At 42.8% G+C, this 19,380-nt stretch overlaps 2 protein-coding genes across 7 annotated transcripts in view; one reads left to right on the top strand and one right to left on the bottom strand.

Annotated features, from left to right (window-relative positions):
- The window catches only part of LOC128693120 (ankyrin-3), a 358,860-nt gene extending 346,438 nt beyond the window's left edge, over positions 1-12,422 (bottom strand). For 5 of the 6 annotated variants that reach the window (XM_070081926.1, XM_070081969.1, XM_070081946.1 and 2 more), the window contains exon 1: positions 12,027-12,398. The gene's annotated coding sequence lies outside the window, so the exon portion shown is untranslated. Of the gene's footprint in view, positions 1-12,026 lie in introns of all 6 variants that reach the window. The other variant, XM_070081932.1, reaches the window with a different exon arrangement.
- Positions 1-19,380, top strand: part of LOC128693861 (uncharacterized) — a 383,960-nt gene that overhangs the window by 154,338 nt on the left and 210,242 nt on the right. The window lies entirely within an intron of this gene.

Raw genomic sequence — 19,380 nt, 5'->3', positions numbered from 1 at the left:
TGCTGTCCTACAGGACACCAGATGGTGCTAGTGCTGTCCTACAGGACACCAGATGGTGCTAGTGCTGTCCTACAGGACACCAGATGGTGCTAGTGCTGTCCTACAGGACACCAGATGGTGCTAATGCTGTTACAGGACACCAGATGGTGCTAGTGCTGTCCTACAGGACACCAGATGGTGCTAGTGCTGTCCTACAGGACACCAGATGGTGCTAGTGGTCCTACAGGACACCAGATGGTGCTAGTGCTGTCCTACAGGACACCAGATGGTGCTAGTGCTGTCCTACAGGACAGTGCACCAGATGGTGCTAGTGCTGTCCTACAGGACAGTGCACCAGAAGGTGCTAGTGCTGTCCTACAGGACAGTGCACCAGATGGTGCTAGTGCTGTCCTACAGGACAGTGCACCAGATGGTGTTAGTGCTGTCCTACAGGACAGTGCACCAGATGGTGCTAGTGCTGTCCTACAGGACAGTGCACCAGATGGTGCTAGTGCTGTCCTACAGGACAGTGCACCAGATGGTGCTAGTGCTGTCCTACAGGACAGTGCACCAGATGGTGCTAGTGCTGTCCTACAGGACAGTGCACCAGATGGTGCTAGTGCTGTCCTACAGGAAAGTGCACCAGATGGTGCTAGTGCTGTCCTACAGGACAGTGCACCAGATGGTGCTAGTGCTGTCCTACAGGACAGAGCACCAGATGGTGCTAGTGCTGTCCTACAGGACAGTGCACCAGATGGTGCTAGTGCTGTCCTACAGGACAGTGCACCAGATGGTGCTAGTGCTGTCCTACAGGACAGTGCACCAGATGGTGCTAGTGCTGTCCTACAGGGCAGTGCACCAGATGGAGACAGTAGTCCTGGTGATGAAACAGGTAAAGACAACGCTATACAAATTCCAAAGGAACAAGGTACCACTACTGTTGGCCCGGTGGCCTGGTGGCTAAAGCTCCCGCTTCACACACGGGTTCGATTCCCGGTGGATAGAAACATTTCGACACGCTTCCTTACACCTATTGTCCTGTTCACCTAGCAGCAAATAGGTACCTGGGTGTTAGTCGACTGGTGTGGGTCGCATCCTGGGGGACAAGATTTGAGGACCCTAATGGAAATAAGTTAGACAGTCCTCGATGACGCACTGACTTTCTTGGGTTATCCTGGGTGGCTAACCCTCCGGGGTTAAAAATCTGAACGAAATCTTATGTTATCTGTTGGAGATAGAATAAAAGGGGATGATGCTTCGGAGACCAGTGTCGATATATTACCAGAAAAACTGGTGGAAACAATGATGTTAGTACAGTGGCTGTAGGTAATGGGGAGAACAAAAGAAATGCACCAATAGGGAATGGAGCCACAAAAAAGAAATCTTAACAGAAATCAAATCTATGAAAATTCTATACCCTGGGTATCTTCTGGCATGGAATATCACCATACCACCAATACGACGACAATCGTCTTTGCAAATATGCAGGGTCTAAAGCCAGCAACGAACAACAAAATATTTTCATTCGTGGACTGCTCACAGAGTCAAGCTCAATGTTCGCGGTTTTAACAGAAACCCACATAAAAGATCACTATGACAATGAAATATGGATTCCAGGTTATAACCTATACAGATGTGGCAGTGAACATGCAAAAGGGATGGGGGGTTGGCCTGTAAGTCACAGAGTCATTGATATGTTCGAAACTACTAAATGCATCCAATGATGTTTACCTGGAGTTTACCTGGAGAGAGTTCCGGGGGTCAACGCCCCCGTGCTAGTGACACCCCTGCTTTTCATTGGGGGGATGTTGCATCGTCTGCCAAGTCTTTTGCTTTCGTATTGAGTGATTTTCGTGTGCAAGTTCGGTACTAGTCCCTCTAGGATTTTCCAGGTGTATATAATCATGTATCTCTCCCGCCTGCATTCCAGGGAATACAGGTTCAGGAACCTCAAGTGCTCCCAGTGATTGAGGTGTTTTATCTCCGTTATGCGCGCCGTGAAGGTTCTCTGTACATTTTCTAGGTCAGCAATTTCACCTGCCTTGAAAGGTGCTGTTAGTGTGCAGCAATATTCCAGCCTAGATAGAACAAGTGACCTGAAGAGTGTCATCATGGGCTTAGCAGCCCTCGTTTTGAAGGTTCTCATTATCCATCCTGTCATTTTTCTAGCAGATGCGATTGATACAATGTTATGGTCCTTGAAGGTGAGATTCTCTGACATGATCACTCCCAGGTCTTTGACGTTGGTGTTTCGCTCTATTTTGTGGCCAGAATTTGTTTTGTACTCTGATGAAGATTTAATTTCCTCGTGTTTACCATATCTGAGTAATTGAAATTTCTCATCGTTGAACTTCATATTGTTTTCTGCAGCCCACCGAAAGATTTGGTTGATGTCCGCCTGGAGCCTTGCAGTGTCTGCAATGGAAGACACTGTCATGCAGATTCGGGTGTCATCTGCAAAGGAAGACACAGTGCTGTTTACCTGGAGTTTACCTGGAGAGAGTTCCGGGGGTCAACGCCCCCGCGGCCCGGTCTGTGACCAGGCCTCCTGGTGGATCAGAGCCTGATCAACCAGGCTGTTGCTGCTGGCTGCACGCAAACCAACGTACGAGCCACAGCCCGGCTGATCAGGAACTGACTTTAGGTGCTTGTCCAGTGCCAGCTTGAAGACTGCCAGGGGTCTGTTGGTAATCCCCCTTATGTGTGCTGGGAGGCAGTTGAACAGTCTCAGGCCCCTGACACTTATTGTATGGTCTCTTAACATGCTAGTGACACCCCTGCTTTTCATTGGGGGGATGGTGCATCGTCTGCCAAGTCTTTTGCTTTCGTAGTGAGTGATTTTCGTGTGCAAGTTCGGTACTAGTCCCTCTAGGATTTTCCAGGTGTATATAATCATGTATCTCTCCCTCCTGCATTCCAGGGAATACAGGTTTAGGAACCTCAAGCGCTCCCAGTAATTGAGGTGTTTTATCTCCGTTATGCGCGCCGTGAAAGTTCTCTGTACATTTTCTAGGTCGGCAATTTCACCTGCCTTGAAAGGTGCTGTTAGTGTGCAGCAATATTCCAGCCTAGATAGAACAAGTGACCTGAACAGTGTCATCATAGGCTTGGCCTCCCTAGTTTTGAAGGTTCTCATTATCCATCCTGTCATTTTTCTAGCAGATGCGATTGGCTGACATCCTTGTCTATGTCAGATATGAGGATGAGGAACAAGATGGGAGCGAGTACTGTGCCTTGTGGAACAGAGCTTTTCACCGTGCCTGCCTCGGACTTGACTCTGTTGATTACTACTCTCTGTGTTCTGTTAGTGAGAAAATTATAGATCCATCGACCGACTTTTCCTGTTATTCCTTAAGCACGCATTTTGTGTGCTATTATGCCATGGTCACACTTATCGAAGGCTTTTGCAAAGTCTGTATGTATTACATCTGCATTCTTTTTGTCTTCTAGTGCATCTAGGACCTTGTCGTAGTGATCCATTAGTTGAGACAGACAGGAGCGACCTGTTCTAAACCCATGTTGCCCTGGGTTGTGTAACTGATGGGCTTCTAGATGGGTGGTGATCTTGCTTCTTAGGACTCTTTCAAAGATTTTTATGATATGGGATGTTATTGCTATCGGTTTGTAGTTCTTTGCTGTTGCTTTACTGCCCCCTTTGTGGAGTGGGGCTATGTCTGTTGTTTTTAGCAACTGTGGGACGACCCCCGTGTCCATGCTCCCTCTCCATAGGATGGTAAAGGCTCGTGATAGGGGCTTCTTGCAGTTCTTGATGAACACGGAGTTCCATGGTCATTGTGGTTATACACAAGCCTCCGGATGCAACTTCCCAACAATTCCAGGAACAGCTTTTGATAATTGATCACTGGAAAATCTCCCAGCTCCTGCCCCCAACATCTTGCTCCTGGGGGATTTCAACCTAAGGCACCTAAAATGGAGAAATGTAGCAAATAATGCCGTAGCATTATTTGCTACATTCCTCCAGGAGGCAGCTCAGATGAAAACTCACACGAGCTTTTAAATCTCTGCACCAAATTCACCTTAAACCAGCAAATAATAGAGCCAATAAGATTGGAAAATACACTGGACCTCATCTTCACTAACAATGATGATCTGATACGAAATATTACCATATTTAGATCACAGCATAATAGAGGTTCAGACATGAAAGTGCGGGGCCCAAGACCAACAAAATGTGATCAGTCATGAGAGACCTTTACCAAATTCAATTTCAATAACAAAAACGTAAGGTGGGACCAAGTACACCAGGTCCTAAATGATATAAACTGGGAAGATTGCACAGGCAACACAGCCCAAACCTATGTCTAGAATAAATTAACTCTGTGGCACTCGAGGTATGCTCAAGGCATATTCTTTTAAGGAAAAGGAAGAGAAGATGTAAACTAGAAAGAGAGAGGCATTCCCTATACAGGCGAAGGCAAAGAATAACAAGAGTGGCTAAAAGAGGCCAATATATCTGTATTACGTAGGGAGACACTGGTCAGAGAAATAGCAAACATCGAACTAAAGCTAAAGGAATCTTACAGAAGTCAAGAAATGCAGGAAGAAATAAAATCCATAAATGAAACTGAAAGAAACCCAAAACATTTCTTTTCTTATGCCAAAGCAAATTCGGAAACATCCAGTATTGAGCCCCTACGTAAGATGGGTCCTACACAGATGACAGCAAGGAAATGAGTGAGCTACTCAAGTCCCAACATGACTCGTTTTTTAGCAAGCAGCTAATCATACTGAGAGTCGAAGACCTAAATGAATTTTTTATGAGACAGAAATTGGTACACTCAAAGCTATCTGATATTATCCTGAGGCAGGTACAGTGAAAAGCTCTGTTCCACAAGGCACAGTACTCGCTCCCATCCTGTTCCTCATCCTCATATCTGACACAGACAGGGATGTAAGCCATAGCACCGTGTCTTCTTTTGCAGATGACACCCGAATTTGCATGACAGTGTCCTCCATTAAAGACACTGCAAAACTCAAAGTGGACATCAACCAAATCTTTAAATGGGTCGCAGAAAACAATATGAACTTCAATGATGAGAAATTTCAGTTACTCTGATATGGAAAAACGTGATGAAATTAATACTATATGGAGTATAAAACAAATTCCAACCACGCAATAGAACGAAAAACTAATGTAAGAGACCTGGGAGTGATCATGTCGGAGGATCTCACCTTCAAACACCATAACATTGTATCAATCGCATCTGCTAGAAAAATGCCAGGATGGATAATGAGAACCTTCAAAACTAGGGATGCCAAGCCCATGATGACACTCTTCAGGTCACTTGTTCTATCTAGGCTGGAATATTGCTGCATGCTAACAGCACCTTTCAAGGCAGGTGAAATTACTGGGAATGCTTGAAGTTCCTCAACCTGTACTCCCTAGAATGCAGGCGGGAGAGATACATGATTATGTACACTTATAAAATCCTAGAGGGATTAGTACCAAACTTGTACACGAAAATCACTCCCTATGAAAGCAAGACTCGGCAGACGATGCAACATTCCCAATGAAAGCAGGGGTGTCACTAGCACGATAAGAGACATCACAATAGGTGTGAGGGGCCCAAGACTGTTCAACTACTTCCCAGCATACATAAGGGGGGATTGCCAATATACCACTTGCTGTCTTCAAGAAGGCACTGGACAGGCACCTAAAGTCAGTACTTGACTGCTAGGCTGTGGTTCGTGCGTAGGGTTGTGTGCAGCCAACAGTAACAGCCTGGTTGATCAGGCCCTGATCCACCATGAGGCCTGGTCACAGACCAGGCTGTGGAGGTACTGACTCCTAAAACCTTTTCCAGGTATACTCCAGGTATACAGGTGGGACATGCAATTTTGAACATCCCAAAAAATGATGCACACACACACATACATGACAACAGGAGAATGCAACTCTTCCTGTAATTTTTTTTCACCCTGAAATGTGCCGCTCTTCAGTCCAGGGAAAAATGCTAAAACCTACATTGTCAGGCACACCACCTAAAGAGGACAAGAAGATACAGATTAGCCTTATGGGAAACAAACCAGGGGAGCCATAACCACTCCAGAGACGGAGGTTTTTTAGTGCTAGGATAAGTAGAAAACTGGCAAGAAATGACAGAAATCCTACACGAACTCAAAACACTTCTGGAACGAAGGCAGTAATTAGTCTCCATTACGGAACAAAGCTTCCCTACGAACCATCAACATGACGAGATTTATCTTTGCAATGTACAGGGCCTAAAACCATCAACAAACAACATATAATACCTTTCATCAAGGAACTGAGTCAAACCCAATGTTTGCGGCTTTCACAGAGACCCACATAAAGAATCACTTTGACAATGAAATTTGGATCACAGGCTATAACCTATTCAGATGCAACAGAGTAAACAGGCAAGAAGGGGGGATTGGCCTGTATGTCACAGAGTCACTCATTTGCTCGGAACTACCATTCATCTCAAATGATGTAGTTGAAGTTTTGGCAGTAAAGATCGAAAACTAAAACCATGTTATTGTGGTTGTATACAAGCCTCCGGATGCTACTTCCCAGCAATTCCAGGAACAGTTTTTCAAAATTGACCACTGTCTGGAAAATCTCCCAACTCCTGCCCCAAACATCATGGTGCTGGGCAAGTTCAACTTAAGACACCTAAAGTGGAAGAGTTTAGCAAATAATGTCTTAGCAGAGATTACCCGAGAGGGCAGCTCCAACGAAAATTCACACACACATGAGCTATTAAATCTCTGCAACAAATTCACTTTAAATCAGTAAATAATAGAGCCAATAAGACTGGAAAATACACTAGACCTCATCGCCACCCACCTAGATATCCATCAGTTACAGAACCTAGGGCAACAAGCGTTTAGAGCAGGTCGCTCGATGCACTGGAGAGCAAACAAAATGCAGATGTAGTATACACAGACTTTGTGAAAAACCTTCGACAAGTGCGACCATGGTGTAATAGCGCACAAAATGTGTGATAAAGGAATAACAGGAAAAGTTGGTAGATGGATTTATAACTCCTTAACAAATAGAACACAAAGGGTAATGGTAAACAGAGTAAAGTTCGAAGCAGCCACAGTGAAAAGCTCTGTTCCACAAGCATAGTACATGCCCCCATCCTGTTCCTTATCCTCATATCTGACGTAGACAGAGATGTAAGCCCCGTGTCTTTCTTTGTGGATGACACCTGAATTTGCAAGACAGTGTCATCCATCGATGACACTGAAAGACTCCAAGCAGACATCAACCAAATCTTTACATAGGCCATGGAAAACAATGTGAAGTTTAATGAAGAGAAATTTCAATTACTCCGATATGGAAAACTCGAGGAAATTAAAAGTGTATCACCTGGAGTTTACCTGGAGAGAGTTCCGGGGGTCAACGCCCCCGCGGCCCGGTCTGTGACCAGGCCTCCTGGTGGATCAGAGCCTGATCAACCAGGCTGTTGCTGCTGACTGCACGCAAACCAACGTACGAGCCACAGCCCGGCTGATCCGGAACTGACTTTAGGTGCTTGTCCAGTGCCAGCTTGAAGACTGCCAGGGGTCTGTTGGTAATCCCCCTTATGTATGCTGGGAGGCAGTTGAACAGTCTCGGGCCCCTGACATTTATTGTATGGTCTCTTAACGTGTTAGTGACACCCCTGCTTTTCATTGAGGGGATGGTGCATCGTCTGCCAAGTCTTTTGCTTTCGTAGTGAGTGATTTTCGTGTGCAAGTTCGGTACTAGTCCCTCTAGGATTTTCCAGGTGTATATAATCATGTATCTCTCCCGCCTGCGTTCCAGGGAATACAGGTTTAGGAACCTCAAGCGCTCCCAGTAATTGAGGTGTTTTATCTCCGTTAAGCGCACCGTGAAAGTTCTCTGTACATTTTCTAGGTCGGCAATTTCACCTGCCTTGAAAGGTGCTGTTAGTGTGCAGCAATATTCCAGCCTAGATAGAACAAGTGACCTGAAGAGTGTCATCATGGGCTTGGCCTCCCTAGTTTTGAAGGTTCTCATTATCCATCCTGTCATTTTTCTAGCAGATGCGACTGATACAATGTTATGGTCCTTGAAGGTGAGATCCTCCGACATGATCACTCCCAGGTCTTTGACGTTGGTGTTTCGCTCTATTTTGTGGCCAGAATTTGTTTTGTACGCTGATGAAGATTTAATTTCCTCATGTTTACCATATCTGAGTAATTGAAATTTCTCATCGTTGAACTTCATATTGTTTTCTGCAGCCCACTGAAAGATTTGGTTGATGTCCGCCTGGAGCTTTGCTGAGTATAAAACAAATTACAATCACACAATACAGCGAAAAACAAATGTGAAAGACCTGGGAGTGATAATGTGAAAGGATCTCACATTCAAAGATCACAACAATGTGTCTACCACATCTGCTAGGAAAATGATAGGATGGATAATGATAACCATCAAAACTAGGGATGCCAAGCCCATGATGATTCTCTTCAATCTCTTGTTCTCTCGAGGTGGAATATTGCTACACACTAACGGCCCCTTTCAAAACAGGTGAAATTGCAGACCTGGAGAATGTACACAGAACTTTCACGGCATGTGTAAGTACGATAAAACATCTAAATTACTAGTAACAGTTGAAGCCCCTTGATATGTACTCCCTGGAAGCTGGCGAGAAAGATACATAATAATACACACTTGGAAAATCCTAGAGGGACTAGTCCCAAATATTTTCTTTTAAATTACACTAATTTTATTTTATTTAGTTTACTGATCACAATAAGGAAACTGTAGAGAATATATGTTCTTGTGTGACTTACTACCTTTCAAAAGTCGCCTTAAAGATATACATCTACACTACGTCATATAAACACTATTATCCTCATCAATTTTTACACACAAATTACAGGAAAATTATCAAAAATTTTCCACGCCAGTAATTAAGGTGCTTGACTGAATTAATACGTGCAGTTGGGGTTCTCTGTACAATCACAAGATCTGCAATTTCACCTGCCCTGAGTGGGACTTAGAGTGCAGCAATACTCAAGCCTAGAGAGAAAAAGGTGATTTGAAGAGAATTATCATTGGCTTGGCATCCCTAGTTTTGAAGGTTCCCATTATCCATCTTATCATTTCTCTAGCAGACACACAGTTGTGATCTTGAAAGTGAGATTTTGACATTATTACTCCAAAGTCCTTTTTATTAGTTTTTTTGCTCTATTGTATGGTTAGAATTTGTTTTATACTCCGATCCAGTTTTTATATTATCAAGTTTTCCATAGCAGATTAACTGAAATTTGTCTTCATTGAACTTCATATTGTTTTCTGAGGCCCATTTGAAGACTTTGATAATGCACAATCATGGTATCGTTATTTATTCTTCAATTGCTATATATTTCTAGTGTGTTTTATTTGTCTTATAAAAAAATTTAGTGCCAATACCACGACAGTGCGATCATTATCAAGGTCTTGATGGTACACTAACTCCTTTTCACTTTAAAACGTTAGTTTCTGACGTTTTCCTCAATGTCAATTTTTAAACGTTTCCCCATTTTCTCCTAATCCTATTTTCTCTGTTTATAAGTTAGATTATATTAGGTTGGATTATATCAGGTAACATAAATTAGAAAAAAAAATGCCGTGATACGTCTGGAAACGAGGTTGATCACTCTTGGTGTGAGAATGTGCTGGAGGACGGGTGACCTTCCTGTTGAGTCAATACCCGGAAAATATTTCTGCTTTAGTCATTGTCTCTACATAAACACAGTCGGGGCATTATATTTTAGAGAATTTATAAAGCCACTCGTGGCGAAATGCTTCCTTTAATAATGTCCTGAACACAATGCATTTAACGTAAATGACCCACCTGAGGCTGTAGAAGAAAGGTTCTAAGCCCCAATAAATCAACATCTGAAAAAAAATAGAATACGCATCTTATGACGTGGTACAATTTTTTTTTTTTTAACGAGAGACCGATAAGCCAGCTTCCGGAAGTCCTCGGTCCCATGATCAGAAGCTCCACTGAATGGTGGCATCATATGACTGAGGACAGCATCAGGAGACCTATTACCCTCCATGTCTGCCATACTGACATATAACGATAATTATTTTAAATAGTAAATCCTAAATTAAGTTGATACACTGGCCCAGAACTTTTTAGTAAGATAAGATAAGATTTCGTTCGGATTTTTAACCCTGGAGGGTTAGCCACCCAGAATAACCCAAGAAAGTCAGTGCGTCATCGAGGACTGTCTAACTTATTTCCATTGGGGTCCTTGATCTTGTCCCCCAGGATGCGACCCAGGTACCTATTTGCTGCTAGGTGAACAGGACAACAGGTGTAATGAAACGTGTCGAAATGTTTCCACCCGCCGGGAATCGAACCCGGGCCCTCCGTGTGTGAATCGGGAGCTTTAGCCACCAGGCCACCGGGCCACTCTATTATTACCCATGTTCTATTATTTATTATTATTAAAAGCCAGCGCTGTATGTCCCTTAAGGGTCAAAGTGTCTTTGGCTTGGGATGATTGGGAGGTAATAATGTTTCATCCAATCAGAAAAAGGGGAGGAAGGCTCCAGTTCTTAAGATCAAGAGCTCTACACTGACATCAAGGAAGCCTCCAAGAACTCACTATACCGAGGCATGTCTCGCACCTGGACTCCAACGGAAATAAAAAACTTTGTCAGACTTTTTTGGGTTATCCCAGGTTCTCTACACACATGCTGCTATGTATGATAATCTATGTAACTGTATTTGTGTATACCGGAATAAACTTACTAACCAGGTTAAGTAACGTAAACAAACGTTGGTACCTAGCTCAACCTTATTTAACATAACGTTACCTAACGTAACAGATTTTCGTTAATATCTCCCCAGTAGAAACATACATAAGAAATACTTATTCCATGATATAAAGAGGTTGTATTTATTGAAAAGTAGTTGTAAATAACTATAGCCCTTATTTTTACAGCTTTTTTTTTATCTTCTTACAAAGACAACAGTAGGCAAACATTCAGGTACCTGCTTACTGATACAACCTAAAACAGCAGACATTCAGGTACCTGCTTACTGATACAACCTAAAACAGCAGACATTCAGGTACCTGCTTACTGATACAACCTAAAACAGCAGACATTCAGGTACCTGCTTACTGATACAACCTACAACAGCAGACAAATATTCAGGTACCTGCTTACTGATACAACCTACAACAGCAGACAAACATTCAGGTACCTGCTTACTGATACAACCTACAACAGCAGACAAACATTCAGGTACCTGCTTACTGATACAACCTACAACAGCAGACAAACATTCAGGTACCTGCTTACTGATACAACCTACAACAGCAGACAAACATTCAGGTACCTGCTTACTGATACAACCTACAACAGCAGACAAACATTCAGGTACCTGCTTACTGATACAACCTACAACAGCAGACAAACATTCAGGTACCTGCTTACTGATACAACCTACAACAGCAGACAAAAATTCAGGTACCTTCTTACTGATACAACCTACAACAGCAGACAAACATTCAGGTACCTGCTTACTGATACAACCTACAACAGCAGACAAAAATTCAGGTACCTTCTTACTGATACAACCTACAACAGCAGACAAACATTCAGGTACCTTCTTACTGGTACAACCTACAACAGCAGACAAACATTCAGGTACCTGCTTACTGGTACGTAAACAGCATTAGTTTAATATATTTATTATGCACCCCATACCCACCCTGTCGGCGGTAGTCAAAAGATTACAGGGGTACATAATGGGTCCAGGGACGGGTCAAGAAACGGGTCCAGAGACGGGTCCAGGGACGGGTCCAAAGCCGGGTCCAGAGACGGGTCCAGGGACGGGTCCAGAGCCGGGTCCAGGGACGGGTCGAGACAGGTCCAGGGACGGGTCCAGAGACGGGTCCAGGGACGGGTCGAGACAGGTCCAGGGACGGGTCCAGGGACGGGTCGAGACAGGTCCAGAGACGGGTCCAGGGACGGGTCCAGGGACGGGTCCAGGGACGGGTCCAGGGACTCATAAACGGAGGTAACAGATGTAAGTCAAACATACCTTATGTTTCCACTGAGACTGATGTCAGGTACTTCAGATGTAAGATGAAGTCACTACCACAGAAATATTTACAAAACAAGTCTTGCATTTTGTTGCACTTAAGAATTAAACACTGTATTTTCACTGTTGTGTTAATTAATTAGATGATAAAATCTTATGTTGGTAAAGGTCTCTTTTAACCACAAAATAAGATCAACCAGTCTCTTCTTAATTAAGATCAAACGTGATTACCATCTTCACCATATATGACCCCCAACAGGTCAGCGCTTCAGTACGTGTATAATACGTCATGTGTCATTGAAAATAAAGATATTATAAAGCGTCAGACGAACCTCCCTGACGTGTGTCAGCTACATCACAACTGGCAGTCAGCCGCTGTCACTAGCACGACCATCAGCCTGTAACAGTAATGTTGCCAGAAGCCCGGGTACAATATCATACTTTCCAACCTTATTTTCTCTTGAATTATCTCATTTCTTGTTTATAGAGGGCATATTGTTGTTTTTATAGCAGAATAAATAAAGTGAGAAAATGTCCTTTGCATCGCTGAAGAGCATTTTAGTGTATATAATAAGCAAGATGAATATTCACGACATGGTACAGTTGTGTGTAAAGTTCTGCGTAGGAGCGTATGTGTCAGGGGCCAGGATGGTGCTGGGGGGGAAACATGAGATCTCACCAAAACGTTAGCTACGTTGGACGCTTAATAACAACACTTAAACATGGAGTGACAAGATTAACATTCACTGACTCAGGAAACTGTCTTCGTAATTCCTTTATCATATAAAACAATTTCTGGACTCTCATAGTTGAATGTTTTAAAAGCTACTGCTATCCACTATATTATTATTATAATATACTTTTGCATTATTACTATTTTTATTTGAAGGATGAGGGAAGTTTTTTAGTTGGAGTGAAGCCGCCCTATGGGACCGTCAGTGTCCGGGTACTCTAGCACCTTCTACCTCAGTCACTAGTTTACGAAAGATTTTGTGGAAAATTTTTTAATTTTCCGAAACTATAGTGCCTAATAGGTGTTTAATGTGTCTATATGGGTCAAAAATGTATTTGAAAATAAGAGTAGAACCAAGAGCTCCCTTTGCGCATGCGCGGATGTGCGGGGGGGAGTGGCGGGTTTGTTTTGAAGGTGGAGAGGAAGCGGAAAAGGCATGGTACCACGAAATTGGCATTCACGGCGGCCTAAGGATTAATATAGGCCTCATTTCGTAATAGGAAGTGTCGTGACTGTTCCTAGTGGAGAGTGAGGGAACGTGATTTACGGGACCACGATAATAGAGTGGTAAAAGGTGATTACGGGTAGGACCGGGGGTGACTGACGCGTCGTCCTGGACTGAGCCCCGGGAAAATTACCCTTGGTTTAATCATCACTCATCGGTCTCAGATCTTAATGGAGTGATCTCTAATGTGTATAATAATTTGAGTCATTAAATCGTCTTGTGAATTGTAATGTAATTAAGGATAATAACGCTAAGTTAAGAGAATATGTGAAGTGAAATAAGTCGTTTGCTCCGAGTGAACACGCTAGACCTCGTTGTTAACGAGACGAGGAAAGGGAAACTCCTTGAGTCACGACGTCTAAAGCAGGACAAACCAGCGGATACCTCGTCCTGCTGGAATGAGAATCGTGTCGGTGTAGCAGGACATCGAAAATGAGATGGTGAATCAAGAAATGAGGAATATCAATCACCCACAGTTAAGTAACCCTTCTAGTTATAGCAACCTTAGACTGGCCAGTGGTGGTATGTTATAATTAGATAGGTTATGAGTGATCCAGCTACATCAAGTGACCACCAGAGAACATCTGGTAAGTAGTGGGATTATGTACAAATGTTTTCCTTGACGGATGTATCCAGGTGTATCCTACCCCCCTCCCCTTCATTCAGCTAAACTAATATAATCTATACAGTCCACAATTAATTAGTAGCACCGTACTTGTGGGTGCTACCCAATCCATACTGGTCTCGGATAGATATGGATAAGATTGTGAGGTCGAGGGGACCACTTGGTGCGACCAGGGGTGGTTAAGTTTTCTCACATGTCTACACGGGGTGACTACGGTAAACAATATGATTGTCTCCCAATGAGATTACTGGTATGTATATAATGTTGAGGTACATACAGGTAAGCACCCTAGAAAATTTTCCATATCTGCCCGTTGGTCCTTCGAGAACCGGATGCAATCAGTGAAAAAATTAATTGAATTAATTACTTAATAATTAAGTGACTGATTGAAGGAAGTGGGTGTAGGGTGCACAAGTTTAATCGATCGTGTGATGGATGACAATTAGCCCAATTAATTGCTAGCACATGTGTGGCTAGGATATACAAGAGTAAAGTGCAAGAATTACTCTTATAAGGCGCCTACTTAAGTTGTATAATCAGTGATTAATAATTCTCTAACCATGACTGGATCTAATGGAGTTAATGTGGCTGACAAGTCCGTGAATTTTAGAGTAATGAAAGCATCATTACAGGCTATTAAAAGCCATGTGACGAAGGCATTTGATTTAGTGAATCAAAGAACCGTGAACCCTAATGAATTAAAGTTATATTTAGATGCTTTAGAGAGTAGATTTGATTGGTACAAATTGTGGTTTAAAGACTGTGAAAGAGATCTGCTAGAGAATTGTGCAGATGGAATGGAAATGAATGTTTTAATTAATCAACATTACGAATTGGAAGAAAAACTGTCTTGTAAAAGTAAGGCTTTGAATAAATTAAAGGGTGTAAGCCAGGCAGTTGATCAACCTATTAATGCAAAGGGTGTGTTTGCCAAAACCTCCATAGTACGGTCTGGAGGAAATCAGACTAGGTCGGCAGGAATTAATTGTTCAATTGCAGACCAGTCAGCCAAACAGTTCTAAGGATATAACACATAATGACTCTGAAGTATCTGTCAAGCCTCAAAAGGGAAAAATAATCCCAGTGGTAATAATCATAGTTAAGAGTTAAATAGGCACATATCAAGTCAGGAATCAGTAATAGTGGTTCCTCACATCAAGGTAAGAGGAATAAGTACCTCAGTAAGTGTAACCCAGTTAATAAGAGGTCAGGCAAGGAAAAGAGAGACTGCCTCTTCTGCCAGGGTACTCATTTCACTAAAAATTGTAATGCCTGTAATTCATGGGATATTAAAGTGGAAAGAATGAAAGAACTTGACAGATTTATCAGATGTCTAGACAATCATAATGTAAAGGATTGTCATACCAAATTGAACAGTTGCTATCAATGCAACAAGGGAAAGCACCATACAGTTATGTGCAGGGTTGTATGTGATTCTTATAATAATGGTGACAATAATGATAATGTTAATAACCCTGACACTACAGTGACTGATGTAAAGGTTGCAGCTAATGGCAATAATGATGGCCTAGCTGAGGTAGCCTTGCCGGTGTTGGATGTAAAAATTCAGGATAAAGGGCATAAATCCAAAACCATACGGCGTCACTCTCCTCAACACTGGTACGGGCCATGTAATATATGGCAGACTACCGCCTAGTAATAATGACTAGAGGAAGTAGTGAATACGGTCACGGTGTCTTACTCATGAAAGGTCAACCCAGTACAAGTATTCTTCTATCGAGAATGATGTTGAACCAGTCTAATTTGTGGGAGCTGGACAGCATAGGGATTAATGTAAATGAGGAAAGTCCAAATGATTCCTTTACTCAGGAACAATACCTGAAGGATGTTAAATGTGAATCTGGACATTACTGGGTGCGACTTCCGTGGAAGCTTGACCGTCCAGAATTACCTACTAATTATAGGATGGCGTATGGACAGTTAAAGGACCCAGCTCTGCGAACTGAGCAAGACACCAAAATTGTTGACTGCTTATAATGATATAATTAATAAGCAGTTAAATAATAAATTGTTCTTACTTCAGGCGACGATAAATGCACACCTTAAGTGCACAGGCGGTCCACTGAGCGAAGTAATTGGGTAAATAATCTTATGTGGACAATTTCCGGGTGTGACGTCAACTGAAGAGGAACTAATGAGGATATGTGAAGGGGTTAATGAAATAATGAAGAAATGTGCTGGGACTGACTTGGGATACTGAGAGACTTGTTATTGTTAAAGTCTCAAAATTCCAGTATGCCCAATAAATTAATCCAGGGAGCATAGGCTTATGCCCCTGAGAGAATGGAACACTAATTAGTCCATTTTGAGGGATCAATAAATATAGATGGCCATGGAGTTGGTGCCTGTATGCAGTAATGTGCTGGGGCTGACTTGGGATACTGAGAGACTTGTTATTGGTAAAGTCTCAAAATTCCAGTATGCCCAATAACTTAATCCAGGGAGCATAGGCTTATGCCCCTGAGAGAATGGAACACTAATTAGTCCATTTTGAGGGTTCAATAAATATGGATGGCCATGGAGTTGGTGCCTATATGCAGTAATGTGCTGGGGCTGACTTGGGATACTGAGAGACTTGTTATTGGTAAAGTCTCAAAATTCCAGTATGCCCAATAACTTAATCCAGGGAGCATAGGCTTATGCCCCTGAGAGAATGGAACACCAATTAGTCCATTTTGAGAGTTCAATAAATATGGGTGGCCAGTGAAGATGGAAAAAATTGTACTCCACATTATGTAAGTCGTCTAGCAACGACCTCCGCCCGGCCGCAGTGTGGAAAATTTTTTAATTTTCCGAAACTATAGTGCCTAATAGGTGTTTAATGTGTCTATATGGGTCAAAAATGTATTTGAAAATAAGAGTAGAACCAAGAGCTCCCTTTGCGCATGCGCGGATGTGCGGGGGGGAGTGGCGGGTTTGTTTTGAAGGTGGAGAGGAAGCGGAAAAGGCATGGTACCACGAAATTGGCATTCACGGCGGCCTAAGGATTAATATAGGCCTCATTTCGTAATAGGAAGTGTCGTGACTGTTCCTAGTGGAGAGTGAGGGAACGTGATTTACGGGACCACGATAATAGAGTGGTAAAAGGTGATTACGGGTAGGACCGGGGGTGACTGACGCGTCGTCCTGGACTGAGCCCCGGGAAAATTACCCTTGGTTTAATCATCACTCATCGGTCTCAGATCTTAATGGAGTGATCTCTAATGTGTATAATAATTTGAGTCATTAAATCGTCTTGTGAATTGTAATGTAATTAAGGATAATAACGCTAAGTTAAGAGAATATGTGAAGTGAAATAAGTCGTTTGCTCCGAGTGAACACGCTAGACCTCGTTGTTAACGAGACGAGGAAAGGGAAACTCCTTGAGTCACGACGTCTAAAGCAGGACAAACCAGCGGATACCTCGTCCTGCTGGAATGAGAATCGTGTCGGTGTAGCAGGACATCGAAAATGAGATGGTGAATCAAGAAATGAGGAATATCAATCACCCACAGTTAAGTAACCCTTCTAGTTATAGCAACCTTAGACTGGCCAGTGGTGGTATGTTATAATTAGATAGGTTATGAGTGATCCAGCTACATCAAGTGACCACCAGAGAACATCTGGTAAGTAGTGGGATTATGTACAAATGTTTTCCTTGACGGATGTATCCAGGTGTATCCTACCCCCCTCCCCTTCATTCAGCTAAACTAATATAATCTATACAGTCCACAATTAATTAGTAGCACCGTACTTGTGGGTGCTACCCAATCCATACTGGTCTCGGATAGATATGGATAAGATTGTGAGGTCGAGGGGACCACTTGGTGCGACCAGGGGTGGTTAAGTTTTCTCACATGTCTACACGGGGTGACTACGGTAAACAATATGATTGTCTCCCAATGAGATTACTGGTATGTATATAATGTTGAGGTACATACAGGTAAGCACCCTAGAAAATTTTCCATAACGTGCTAGTGACACCCCCTGCTTTTCATTGGGGGAATGTTGCATCGTCTGCCGAGTCTTTTGCTTTCGTAGAGAATGATTTTCGTGTGTAAGTTTCGTACTAGCCCCTCTAGGATTTTCCAGGTGTATATAATCATGTATCTCTCCTGCCTGCATTCCAGGGAATACAGGTTCAGGAACTTCAAGCACTCCCAGTAATTGAAGTGTTTTATCTCCGTTATGTGCCCCGTGAAGGTTCTCTGTACATTTTCCAGGTCAGCAATTTCACCTGCCTTGAAAGGTGCTGTTAGTGTGCAGCAATATTCCAGCCTAGATAGAACAAGCGACCTCAAGAGTGTCATCATGGGCTTGGCATCTCTAGTTTTGAAGGTTCTCATTATCCATCCTGTCATTTTTCTAGCAGATGCGATTGATACAATGTTATGGTCTTTGAAGGTGAGATCCTCCGACATGATCACTCCCAGGTCTTTGACGTTAGTTTTTCGCTCTATTGTGTGGCTGGAATTTGTTTTATACTCTGATGAAGGTTTAATTTCCTCATGTTTACCATATCGGAGTAATTGAAATTTCTCATCGTTGAACTTCATATTGTTTTCTGCAGCCCATTGAAAGATTTGGTTGATGTCCGGCTGGAGCCTTGCAGTGTCTGCAATGGAAGACATTGTCATGTAGATTCGGGTGTCATCTGCAAAGGAAGACACGGTGCTGAGGCTTACATCCTTGTCTATGTCAGATATGAGGATGAAAAACAAGATGGGAGCTTTTCACTGTAGCCGCCTCAGACTTGACTCTGTTGACTACTACTCTTTGTGTTCTATTTGTGAGAAAGTTATAGATCCATCTACCAACTTTTCCTGTTATTCCTTTAGCACGCATTTTGTGCGCTATTACGCCATGGTCACACTTGTCGAAGGCTTTTGCAAAGTCTGTGTATATTATATCTGCATTCTTTTTGTCTTCTAGTGCATCAAGGACCCTGTCGTTGTGATCCAGTAGGTGGGACAGACAGGAGCGACCTGCTCTAAATCCATGTTGCCCTGGGTTGTGTAATTGATGTGTATCTAGATGGGTGGCGATCTTGCTTCTTAGGACCCTTTCAAAGATTTTTATGATATGGGATGTTAATGCTATCGATCTGTAGTTCTTTGCTATTGCTTTACTGCCACCTTTGTGAAGTTGGGCAATGTCTGTTGTTTTTAGTAACTGTGGGACGACCCCACTGTCCGTGCTCCCTCTCCATAGAATGGTAAAAGCACGTGATAGGAGCTTCTTGCAGTTCTTGATGAACACGGAGTTCCATGAGTTTGGCCCTGGGGCAGAGTGCATGGGCATGTCATTTATCACCTGTTCGAAGTCATTTGGCGTCAGGATAACATCAGGTAGACTTGTGTTTACCAAATTCTATGGCTCTCTCATAAAAAAATTCATTTAGGTCTTTGACTCTCAGTCTGGTTAACGGCTTGCTAAAAACTGAGTCATATTGGGACTTGAGTAGCTCGCTCATTTCCTTGCTGTCATCTGT

This window comes from Cherax quadricarinatus, chromosome 6, assembly GCF_038502225.1.
Source record: "Cherax quadricarinatus isolate ZL_2023a chromosome 6, ASM3850222v1, whole genome shotgun sequence".
NCBI lineage: Eukaryota > Metazoa > Arthropoda > Malacostraca > Decapoda > Parastacidae > Cherax > Cherax quadricarinatus.
The sequence above is the reverse complement of the archived record's forward strand: the minus strand, read 5'-3'. Positions and strand labels throughout refer to the sequence as shown.